We start from the raw sequence: 11,536 nt of genomic DNA, 5'->3' as shown, positions 1-11,536 counted from the left end.
CATAGTACCAAATATCGATTGCAATTGTTTTGAAGCAATAAGTTTAAATATTTACAGCAGTATAGCTTTCATACAAGAACATAATTATCATTTGGTAAGGTTTAATTACCTTTATTATATGTCCATTTTGGTAAAGTTCATTTTGATATCGAAACGACGTTATCAAAAAGTTCGAAATATATTTCATCGCAACAAGAAACAATATTTTAATACAATAGTTAACTATATTTTCGCACAACAAGGAATCATTCTTCAGAACAAGTGAAATATGATTGAAGTGTGATTTATTGTGTAAAAGGAAGGAAAATCCATGGACCGACCCCATCATCTCCACCCCGTAGGAACTACGAGATCACCCCAAGGGTGCCTTCGGCATCCAGGGGTCACGGACCGACCATAGAATCATGTTCAATTAGTGGAACGCATTAGCTGTCCGTTCTCAGGTTGGGCAGTAAGGGTCGGAGAAGGGCAATCACTCATTCTTAAAACCAGCGTTCTTAAGACCAAAGAGTCGGGCGGAAAGGGGGCTCTCCGTTCCTGGTTCTCCTGTAGCTGGAACCTCCGGAACCACAAGAATCCTTAGTTAGAATGGGATTCCAACTCAGCACCTTTTGAGTGAGATTTTGAGAAGAGTTGCTCTTTGGAGAGCACAGTACGATGAAAGTTGTAAGCTGTGTTCGGGGGGGAGTTATTGTCTATCGTTGGCCTCTATGGTAGAATCAGTCGGGGGCATGAGAGGCGGTGGTTTACCCTGCGGCGGATGTCAGCGGTTCGAGTCCGCTTATCTCCAACTCATGAACTTAGCCGATACAAAGCTATATGATAATGATAGCACCCAATTTTTCCGATTCGGCGGTTCGATCTATGATTTATCATTCATGGACGTTGATAAGATCCATCCATTTAGCAGCACTGAAAGTAAGCTGAAAATACTTACATATTCAATTATCTGTGCAAATTTTATATGTGAACACATGCAATTAATATATTGTTTGAATTCTAATAAAATTACAATTGTTTTTTATAGAGTGTCTAAATAAATTAATTCAATTTGAGAGAATTACAATATGAGACGATGAACCACAACTTAATTGGTAAGACGTTTCTCATCCATCCCATAGGTCGAAAGTTCGAGTTATCACGATGGTGGATAAGGAACCAATAAATCCGGGGTTCGAGTAACCAAGGAAGTAAATGGAGAGTTATTGATCCTCTCTGTTCTCTAGGATATGGAAATAATTAGGGGAAAATATTCTAATTATCTCGAGAACAAATAAGTGCTCCATATCAATAATTCGAAAAAAGCAACAATAACTATATTTCATCATAAGAAAGAATTATACTTTCTCATAATAAATCATACTTAGGAAAACACAAATTTCATAAATGCCCCAATCTTTTTCAGTTAAATAAATGAAATAAATAAAGGAAAAAGAAAAGGTCGAAGACCCTTTCCTCCATTTGTGGTCTTAACTTAACTAGTGGTAGAAGCAATTATTATTTCTCTGCGTATTTCTCAGTTCATATGCAATGGTGCAATGTATATATGAGTCAGCAATATGAATTCTATATTGTGACAGCCATAACTTAAATGGAATTAGTCAATAAGTTAAGCACCTAGAAAAGTTAATGATGATCGAGTTGAAATTATGAGCAACATAACATGGCTGTTTATTTTTCTCCCTTTTCCATTAATACTGAGAGCAAATTAAGGTAAGTTGGAGTAGTGAAAAAGTTAACGGCCAAATTGGATGACTCCCTAAATCACAGGCGATCAGCTGCTTGCTTCTGTTGATCGAATTTCAATTGAGAAATAAATTAACGACTTTTTAGTAAATTAAACTCAAATTTCCCTTTCTTAAAAAACACCCAATTCCCATTCCATAAAAATATAACAGGATATGGTTCAAGTGTGAACTAAATCTGCAACGACTTGGAAAAAAATATAAATGAAGTGGAGTATTAGGTGAAGGCGTGTGACTTCTTTTAAATTATAAATCTGACTGTAAAATTGAAAACACGTACGATAAACTAAGAACAAATTACAACAATCAAAATACAAATGCGAAATTAAAAATACACTATCGAGATACGTGATAAGAAAATGAGAGAATTGCGTGCCTATATTGGTGTTTGTTTTATTATTTTTATTTTAATATAAATGAAAATGGATTCAAAATTTTCGGATCTTGTTGGGCCTTATTGGGTTTCTAGCCAGTTGCTGGAGTTAAAGCCAGGTATTTAAAATTTATGCCCAGTATTGGAGATGGACATAAATGTTTTCAATTATTGAAGTCCATTACGTTATACTATTGTTTAAGAACTGTATTATTTTATAGCCCAATTAATTAGGGCCCATGAAGAGTATTAACACATAAATTTATTTACGAGTACCTTTTGTCGACATATTCACATATACAAACTACAATTTCCGAACTTATTAATAAAAAAATTAGTAACATCAATTTTAATTTATGACCAGATGTATTGATGTTACTAATATTTTTAATAAAGTCAATATATTAAATCAATACATCTGGTCATAACAAAAAGATCAAAAACCAAACCGATAACAAACCGTACCAAAATCATTGAAATTGATTAGTAGGTTCTTTCACGAAAAAACCAAGTGGTTATAATTATAATTATATACAGAAATATATAGTAATTAGATTATTAAATAGAATTGATGAGCTTATGTGAATTCGTTTCCGCTTGGTTTTCATAGTTATCTACCCATATTGCTTAAGAGGTTTATATAGGAGATTACCATTTGAGATATTTTTTTTATAATTACCTACATTTTCATCATTTTAGGTTGGAAATGGTACTGTTTGTATGTGTATAAATATATAGTATATTTTAAATAAAATATTGTAATTTTTTTGGAGTGTAACGTTTTTTTAAAAAAAATTGTTCTTTTTTATACTGTTAATTAAACTGAAAAAAGTTGTATAATCAGTTTTTCAGTAGAATGCCGCTCTGTTAATCATAGTATGTTGACCCCTGATCAGGCCTAGCCGCCTAGATGTTACCTCCGGTTAATGCGTCACTTATATCGAACTTACTATATATTCACCAGCTATCAATTTATTGCTACTACTTTTTTTATTTATAAAGTATAAGCAATATATTTAACTTTTGATGTTGGATTACTTATGTACATATGCTGATACCACAAGTTAATATAAAAAAGAGAGGAGGAAACACCCGTCATATATTTATTCCTAGAAGTTACTCAAAAGTTGTGTCCATGACTCCATGCACACCTGAAATTAACATTATTATATTATTCTCTTTGTTAATATTAGTATTCCATAACATGGATTTAATTTGGATCAAGCTCTCATAGTTTTGGGGTGATTTCTTTTTGCTTCATTCCACCAATTAATTCGGAATATTAATATTTATATATTATTTGCAATTTTACTTACCCTGATAATAAAGGGTTGTTGATGTACGCTTGAACTCAGCATTAATATAATATATTGTGCATTTTAGATCAAACCCTTATAATTTTATTTTTAACACAAATCTCAAAAGACATTATTCTAATGGTGGTTTGGACCAAGTTCTCAATATACTCACTTTAACTTAATCCCGATGTGAAATTGTTTGCATCCCAATAATCAATGGTGGTACGGTATGATATCTTACGGAAAGATTCCGGTAAGGTAATGGTATAGATGTTCATATACCGCTGCATACCGAAATTCGGTATATACTGTAAACTAAAGTATATACCGTAAAAATATAAACTCAATTATATATAAAATATATTTTATATATTTTTAAATTATAAAATTATAAAATCTTTTGTGAAATATAAATATAATTATGAATAAATTATATTTAATTTATTTTTAAAATTATAAAGTATAAATAATATTCTAAAAACTCAAATTTTATATTTTAATTGACGTTGAAAGTCATGTATACCGCAAAAGTAAGGTATACCGAACTTCGGTATGGTATACCGAAAATGAGGTATGGTATCGGTATGGAATTTCGTCATATGAAAATAAGGTATACCGAAGTTCGATATACCAAAAACTTTGATAAGGTAAAGATATGACTTATCAAAGGAGCTAAAGTTTGATCAAACTTTGCAATTTTCAATCTTATCCACCAAAGTCTCGTACATACTACGTACATGAATTAGGTGCCATAATTATACTATGCTGAGTCATCCTTCCTACAAATTAATTGTTCCGAAGTCGGACAAAAACAACGTACATCGACATAATTGATCATATAGTTTCGCCTACAACTTTTTGTAGTTCGATTTCACGTTTATTTGTTTATTGCGTTTAATTAATTAGCTATTATTATGTGTTTATACTACTAACTTTGCACTATATCAAGAATAGGAAATAAATTACACTGAAGATGATGATTAATGAATTAATATATAGACGTAAAATCCAATATCATAGCCTTTATGTAAATAATAAGTAGTATACATCAAGATCGTGACTAATTATTAGTTTTCTTTCTTCTGTATTACAGATCAGGTCAAAGGATTTATTTAGGGTTCTGAAAGAGAAACATGGTGGAAATTTAAATTCCTTAATTTCACAAAAAATAAGAGTTGTGGCTGGAGACATCACCTGCGAGGATTTGGGCGTGAAGTGAAGGAGTCGTCGTTGTTAGAGGAAATGATTAAAGAAATTGACGTCGTTGTCAATTTAGCTGCAAATACCAACTTTGACTAAAGGTATTTTAGTTCAGCTATCATTTTCTTTCCAACTTCCATATACGTACTACTCCATTACCTTAATTAATTATAGGTCATAAATTAATTGTTTTGATAATGAATCAAGAATAAACTAATAACCAAAATTAGAGTCGATATATTTATTCTATGCATCTTTTTATTAATAATCCCTGGTTTTTCGGTTTGGTGGCAGATATGATATTTCAATTAGAATAAATACGATGGGAGCTAAGCATGTATTGAACTTCGCTAAAAGATGTGAGAAGTTAAAAGTGCTGCTTCACGACGTCTCAACTGGTTAGTAGTACGATGTTACATTACCGTGCCATATTTTGACATATTTCAGTTAGTATTTTCGAAACGTTTTGCAAATTAAATATGTTTAAAATAACGGGCAAATTGTCGAAAAACTCTAAAATTTGATCAAAATAGTAGAAATTTCTATATTTTTCCATTTCTATTAGTCCAACAAATTTGTCACGTTTCAATTTTTACCATTTTTTATAGTTGACCTCACATCATAAAATACACACATATATTTATATATTGTTGTTATTGCTACATATATACTATGTGGTAGTTTGACAAATTTGATGCTGCAACAGAGCAAGAAAATATGGATGGCCATTTACATATGTTTTCACCAAGGCTATGGGGGAGATGTTGTTAGGGCATTTGAAAAACGAAATTCCTGTCGTTATAATTCGACCTACCATTGTCACAAGCACTTATAAAGAACCTTTCCCTGGTTGGGCTGAAGGGATCAGGTATTTAGTTTTAATTATCTCCTACTTAAATATAGTATTTTCCAATTAGGGTTTAATTAGTGTAACTAGCAAAATTCAGATAGTGAGGTTATGTTATTTGCGGCAGTTAACCCTGATCAAGATACGGCTTCTAATATTGTTTTGTGCTGATAATCAAGATTTTATTTTTTTTTATTTTTATTTCATTTTGCCATGCAACAAATTTACAGAACAATTGACAGCTTAGCCGTTGGATATGGCAAAGGAAGAATTACATGTTTCCTTGGAAATCCCAACACTATCATTGATGTGGTGAGTTCTCATATTTCTTTACATTACAAAGATTAAATCTATTCATTCAAAAGGGCTTAAGAAAAATGATAAAGCAAAGGGAATTAATCAAATGCGTATTTTAATCTGTATGTGATAAAATGATATAAATAATTTTTTATTGTTATAGAAAATTATAAATGAGCAAATTGGAAAAGAGATAAGTTGTTGAGGTAAAACTATACTTGGAGAAAAAAATGAGAATTTATTGATGGAGATTATAATGTGAGAAAAAAGAGAGAATTTATTGATAGACTTATAATTAGAGAAGATGAGAGAATACTTAATAAAAAAATGAATTAAAAATCTTTGAAATTTAATTAATTGCTAGGCACAAATCTCATTAAGACACCCACCTTCCTTGATTGAAGTCATACATACCTTTTATACCATTAGGGGTAAAATAGTATACATGTAAAACATTAATTTAATAATAAACACAATATAATATAAAATTACTACTTTAACCTCATTATGTCTTAGACATTATGTCTCCAAAACATTTTTCTTATATTTAATACTTGCACCACAAGTATATTTTTGGTATAATTCTGGTTTGGTTTATGGCAAGTGACGGATTAATTAAATCACTGGGCCAAACAGTTTTATGGGGATGCAAATTTGAAACATTATTATTGGCCTCGCTAATTAATTAAATCAACGTTATCTTCTTAAATGAAATCTGAATAGTCAACATTTTATTAAGACTATTACTTGCATGCACGCACCCTTATGTGCGCACATGACCATAATTGTTTTTTTTTAATTTTCACATTCTACTAACTTTTTTTCATATGACCATAATTGTTCCCTTCCCATGCTTCCGCACTGTCAATGCGTCTTGACCAGACTTCCTCTTTTATTATTAGCGTGATTTTTAGGGCATCTGCAGCTCGTAGCTCGGTCTCGTCTCGGTGCATGGGCTAGAAAGCATTGTACCCGTCTCATCTCGTAAGGACTCGTGCGAGGGAGAGGAAAATAATCGATGCAGCGCCACACACTCCACCCACGTGGTGCGCTTTCATTGGGCGGTGAAGCCCACTCGCCCTGCGAGTGAATTTCTTTTGCCCAATTTTAAAAATTGAATTTAATTTAAAATCTAATTTTAATAAAAAAATATCTATTTTATTCTAAAGAATTATAATTAAAATAAAATAAAATACAACAATAATTTCACAATGATTCATACTTAAAGTCGGATCCATGAATTAGTGAAAGATTATTTTTTGGAGTAGTATATATAATTATATATAATCTTTTACATTAGAGAGTAGGTGAGGTCTTTCTTCTTTTGTGCTAAGAGAGTAATGGAATTCCAATTTAATGAAGGAGAATAGATTCATTCTAATTGAGGGAGTGACGCATAATGATTGTGCGTCGTTCTTAATGAAACGCATAACCATTATGCGTCGTTAAGTAATGACGCATAAGGATTATGCGTCGCTTAACGACGCATAAGGGTTGTGCGTCGCTCATGAACGACGCACATTGGTTATGCGTCGTTAAGGCGGCCTTTATCTGCCTCCAGTCACACGCAGATCACAGAACGCACCTTCATACACTTTCAATTCCTCTATCTCGGCGATTTCCGGCGTTTTCTGGCAATTTCCGGCGATTTCTCCATAAGATCCGGTAATTTGTTCATCAATTTAGCTACATTCATCATTATTCATGTTTATTGTGCTTTCATTTGTTAGTTTTACCCAATTTATACAAATTAGGGCTTGTAGGAAAATGTCCATAATTGTCGTTGGTTTATATGTTTTTGATGCAGAAATCATGCAAGTATTTGTGAGTTTGTATTGGGGTGGTAGAGTAGTTCAACTACCACATATGGGTATTGGTTATGACCCACCTCGTGCGAGGAGCTCCATTATATTAAATTCATGTGTTTCCTATTATGAGTTGGTAGCAATGATTTGTGATGCGATGGGAATAGATATGAACCAACACACAATTGAATTATTATGGAGACAATGTATAGTCTATGGTTCCGGTATGAGTTATACATGTTCTGTGATTCGCAATGATGATAGTGTAATGTTTATGTTCAACAATGCTCAAAATTCAAGTGGGTGTATTGAATTATTTGTTGAGTATTCACCTGTGAGGAGTGAAGAAATCCCACCAGTTGTTGATTATGGTATTGGAGCATCTGCGAGGTTTGAACAAATGAGTTTTGAGTGTGGTATTGGATCATCTGCGAGGGTGGACCAAATGAATGAGCAGAGAGATGTTGTAGATGTTGTAGATGTTGTAGATGTTGCTGATGTTGGTGTTGGATTGAATGATGAGGTAGATGATGCAGATGATCTTGATGAGCCAAGGCCACTATCCGAGACAGAGCCAGACCCCGATCTCAGTGATGGTGATGGTGCTGATGATGTCGGTGCTAGTTCTGATGATGAGATAGTACCATGTAAACCTGTTATGCAAGGTGAACAACCACTTCCGGAATACAATCCTAATGGGTTTAGATTCTTTCGTGAATTACCAAGTCGTCCTTCTGGAGTATCGGATGATGTGGGAGGTAATGAACACAGCCTTTTGTATTGGAATGAGAATGAGCCGCATCGGATTGTGTTGGGAACAAAATTTGATTCCAAGCTACACGTGAAAACTGCTATAACTATGTGGAGTTTATGGAATGAAAAACAGTTTAAGGTTGTCGAGAGCAAATTAAGAAGGTGGCATGCTGTATGCAAATTTCCAGCAGGAACGACAGTCACAGGGGCAGGCATCATCAGCACCACCGATGCTGAAAAGGCGAGGGAATGTAAGTGGGAGGTTTCAGTTACACAAAGGTCGCATGACGATATGTGGGAAGTTAGGAAGTGGAAGAATCGACATACCTGTATAGGCCATCGTGCTAATAGAGATCATGCTAACTTTTCAGCCCCAATGATAGCTCTGTTGATTCGACATCATGTGCGACAATGTGCCGATTTCAAGGTCTTCTCAATAATAGCTGATATTCAAGACAGATTTGGTGTGTTAATCAGTTATAAGAAGGCGTGGTATGCAAAGAGAAATGCTATAGAGTTTGTATACGGTGGATGGGAGGAGTCGTTTAGGCAGTTGCCAAGCTACATGTTTGAACTCCAGTCACAGAATATGGGCACAATTGTTGAGTGGAAGCATAACGATCTGTTGAGTCAGAGGCGTACAATGGTGTTCAACTATGTTTTCTGGGCATTTGGGCCCGCAAGTAGGATGCAGTCGAATCAATGCAGTACTCAGGGAGGATACAGTCTGCATAGGGTGTCCACAGAAACTACAAACAAATAAAATAAAAAACACAATTAATTTCATACTATAGTAAGTAAATTCATTAATTAAGACAACACAAATAAATTTCACCTGGCCAGGACGGATCAGTGATAACTGATCACGATAATGAGCTACTGAATGTCGGGGCGCATTTCCAATTTCAGTAACTCCGTGCCACCTATACATAATATTAATGTCAAAAGTTATCAACAAAACACATAATTATGTGAGTTAATTTAAACAAAAACATTACTTGGCTCCGCACGGGGTATACGGCGTGTGCATAGGCGATATCAAGAAGGCTGGCCTCAATGTAGGCATTCTTTCCCAGGCCCACAGCTGCAAGAGAACCATAGGTCCACCGACATCTCTTCTCTGTCTGCCTACAGAAGCCTCGCACAAATAATGATACAGGTATGCTAACGCAGCACTACCCCAACTGATATTAGCCACATCTTCCGGATCGTCTAAGGCATTTAACCACATAAAGGGGACCTTGCACCCTGTGGTGTCCGGTAAAATAAGCCCCCCTAACAGGATCAGAGCATGTATGCGTGCTCTTTGAATGTATGCATACACAGGCAGCCCATCACCCAACGGCATCGTCGCTTGGTGGATCAGAGACGTCATCAACAAACCACCGTGCTTCGTTTCGGTTTCTGAGTCAGGTATCCATCCCAACAAATCTCTACACTTGCTGGACCAATCTTCAAATCCAACAGGGTAGTCACGGCCAGTGAAAGCACGACCGTCTGCTCTCAAACCCCACAGGCTTTGCACATCCTGTAAGGTAACAGTAACTTCCCCAACTGGAAGGTGGAAACAGTGTGTCTCAGGCCTCCAGCGCTCGATCAAGGCAGTTATTAGCTCATTGTCCATCCTCATCGGTCTTCCACATTCAACCACGCCTCTGAACCCCCATACACCTAGCCAATACATCACATTTTCATGTATAGGCAATGCCCACACCTTACTCTCCGTCCTACGACTTCTCAACACATTTGTTGTGCCATTCGCCAACAACGAGCTTGAAATGTGTTCGCTCTGATGAAACAGTAGTGATGGATCCTCAGGTCCATAGCATAACTGTTGTTCGGAACTTGCAGATGCCATCTACTTCAAAACATTCACCCATGCTTCAAATTTTTTTCATAACAACTCAACAATCAACAAGCTAACTAAATTGCAACTTAGGGGCACAATATATGCATAAAATCGCCCACCAAAAGGGGCACAATTACAAAAACTTAATCAATTGCTACTACCCATTCAATTATATGCATATGAAATACCCAAATTACGGAAAATCGACCAACAAATCCAACAATTTCATCATAAACGCTAATTTTGCTAAATTAAATCCATATGAAATACACAAATTACGGAAAGTCGTCCAAAAATTCCATCAATTTCATCATAACCCATAATTTCATCATAATCGCTACTTATATGCAACAAAACAACACAAAAATACCAAAAATCCATCAATTTAATCAAAAACCCTACTTTTACTAAATAACGGAAAACCTGCCCAAATTAAACATTAAAGGATGTATTTAGCCAAATTGAAGAACAATTACCGGAAAATGGTTGCAAAATGGTGGTAATTCGCCGGATTTTGCTCGGATTCGTCGGAAATCGCATGCCTCGCCTGCTTCGCCTCTTTCGTCGCGTTTCTGCCTGATTCTGCCTTCTGCCCGTTTTAAAACTCAACTAACGACGCATAAGTATTATGCGTCGATAACTAAAGACGCATAAGAGTTATGCGTCGCTATTAAACGACGCATAAGTATTATGCGTCTCTAATAAACGACGCATAAGTGTTATGCGTCTCTAATAAACGACGCACAATGGTTATGCGTCATTAACTAACGACGCACAATGATTATGCGTCGTTTAATAGCGACGCATAAGGATTATGCGTCTTTTTGTTAGTGACGCATAAGAGTTATGCGTCACTCCCTGAAGCGGAATACGACTAATGCTCTTCATTAAAATGGAATTCCATTAAAATCCTTTACCAAAAAAAGAATTGATCCTAGGTGAGTAGGTTTTGCACTCCTTGAATAAACATATATTGATAGGTTTTTAACTTCAATCTTCCTTGTGATTTCGATATGGATTAATGGTTCTTTTATAGATAGATTTTCAAACTTCCTTATAACTTTGATGTGGGACAATTAATTTTACACATTAAAAGGGAGTTTGTATTACTTTTATATATATATATATATATATATATATTCGTTTGATTCCAACACAATCATACAATGTGTCTTAAGAGGTAGTATCAAACCCCAAACCAAACGTTTTGATTTTAATTTTAATTTTTATTATATTTTTCTCTTTTTATTGCATTATACTACTTTTCTAATAGCATGTTTATACTTTTGTTATAATTAATGTGAATTTAATTTGAATATATATTTAATTAAATTTAATTTGTATCTGAATATTTTAGTTGTTAATGAAT

The 11,536-nt window shown here is 34.5% G+C and overlaps 2 long non-coding RNA genes across 2 annotated transcripts; both read right to left on the bottom strand.

Annotated features, from left to right (window-relative positions):
* Window positions 1-8,494: 8,494 nt before the first annotated feature.
* LOC121744630 lies at window positions 8,495-8,879 on the bottom strand. The gene is made up of 3 exons (XR_006038646.1): window positions 8,845-8,879; window positions 8,646-8,761; window positions 8,495-8,551 (listed from the first exon to the last, which is right to left on the bottom strand). It is a non-coding gene; the product is annotated as an uncharacterized LOC121744630 (long non-coding RNA).
* Window positions 8,880-8,993: 114 nt separating this feature from the next.
* Window positions 8,994-9,360, bottom strand: LOC121744186. Its single transcript, XR_006038504.1, has 3 exons — window positions 9,317-9,360; window positions 9,154-9,241; window positions 8,994-9,067 (listed from the first exon to the last, which is right to left on the bottom strand). It is a non-coding gene; the product is annotated as an uncharacterized LOC121744186 (long non-coding RNA).
* Between the last annotated feature and the right edge of the window lie 2,176 nt (window positions 9,361-11,536).

The sequence above is a fragment of the Salvia splendens genome, chromosome 8, assembly GCF_004379255.2.
Source record: "Salvia splendens isolate huo1 chromosome 8, SspV2, whole genome shotgun sequence".
In the NCBI taxonomy this organism is placed as follows: Eukaryota; Viridiplantae; Streptophyta; class Magnoliopsida; order Lamiales; family Lamiaceae; genus Salvia; species Salvia splendens.
The sequence above is the reverse complement of the archived record's forward strand: the minus strand, read 5'-3'. Positions and strand labels throughout refer to the sequence as shown.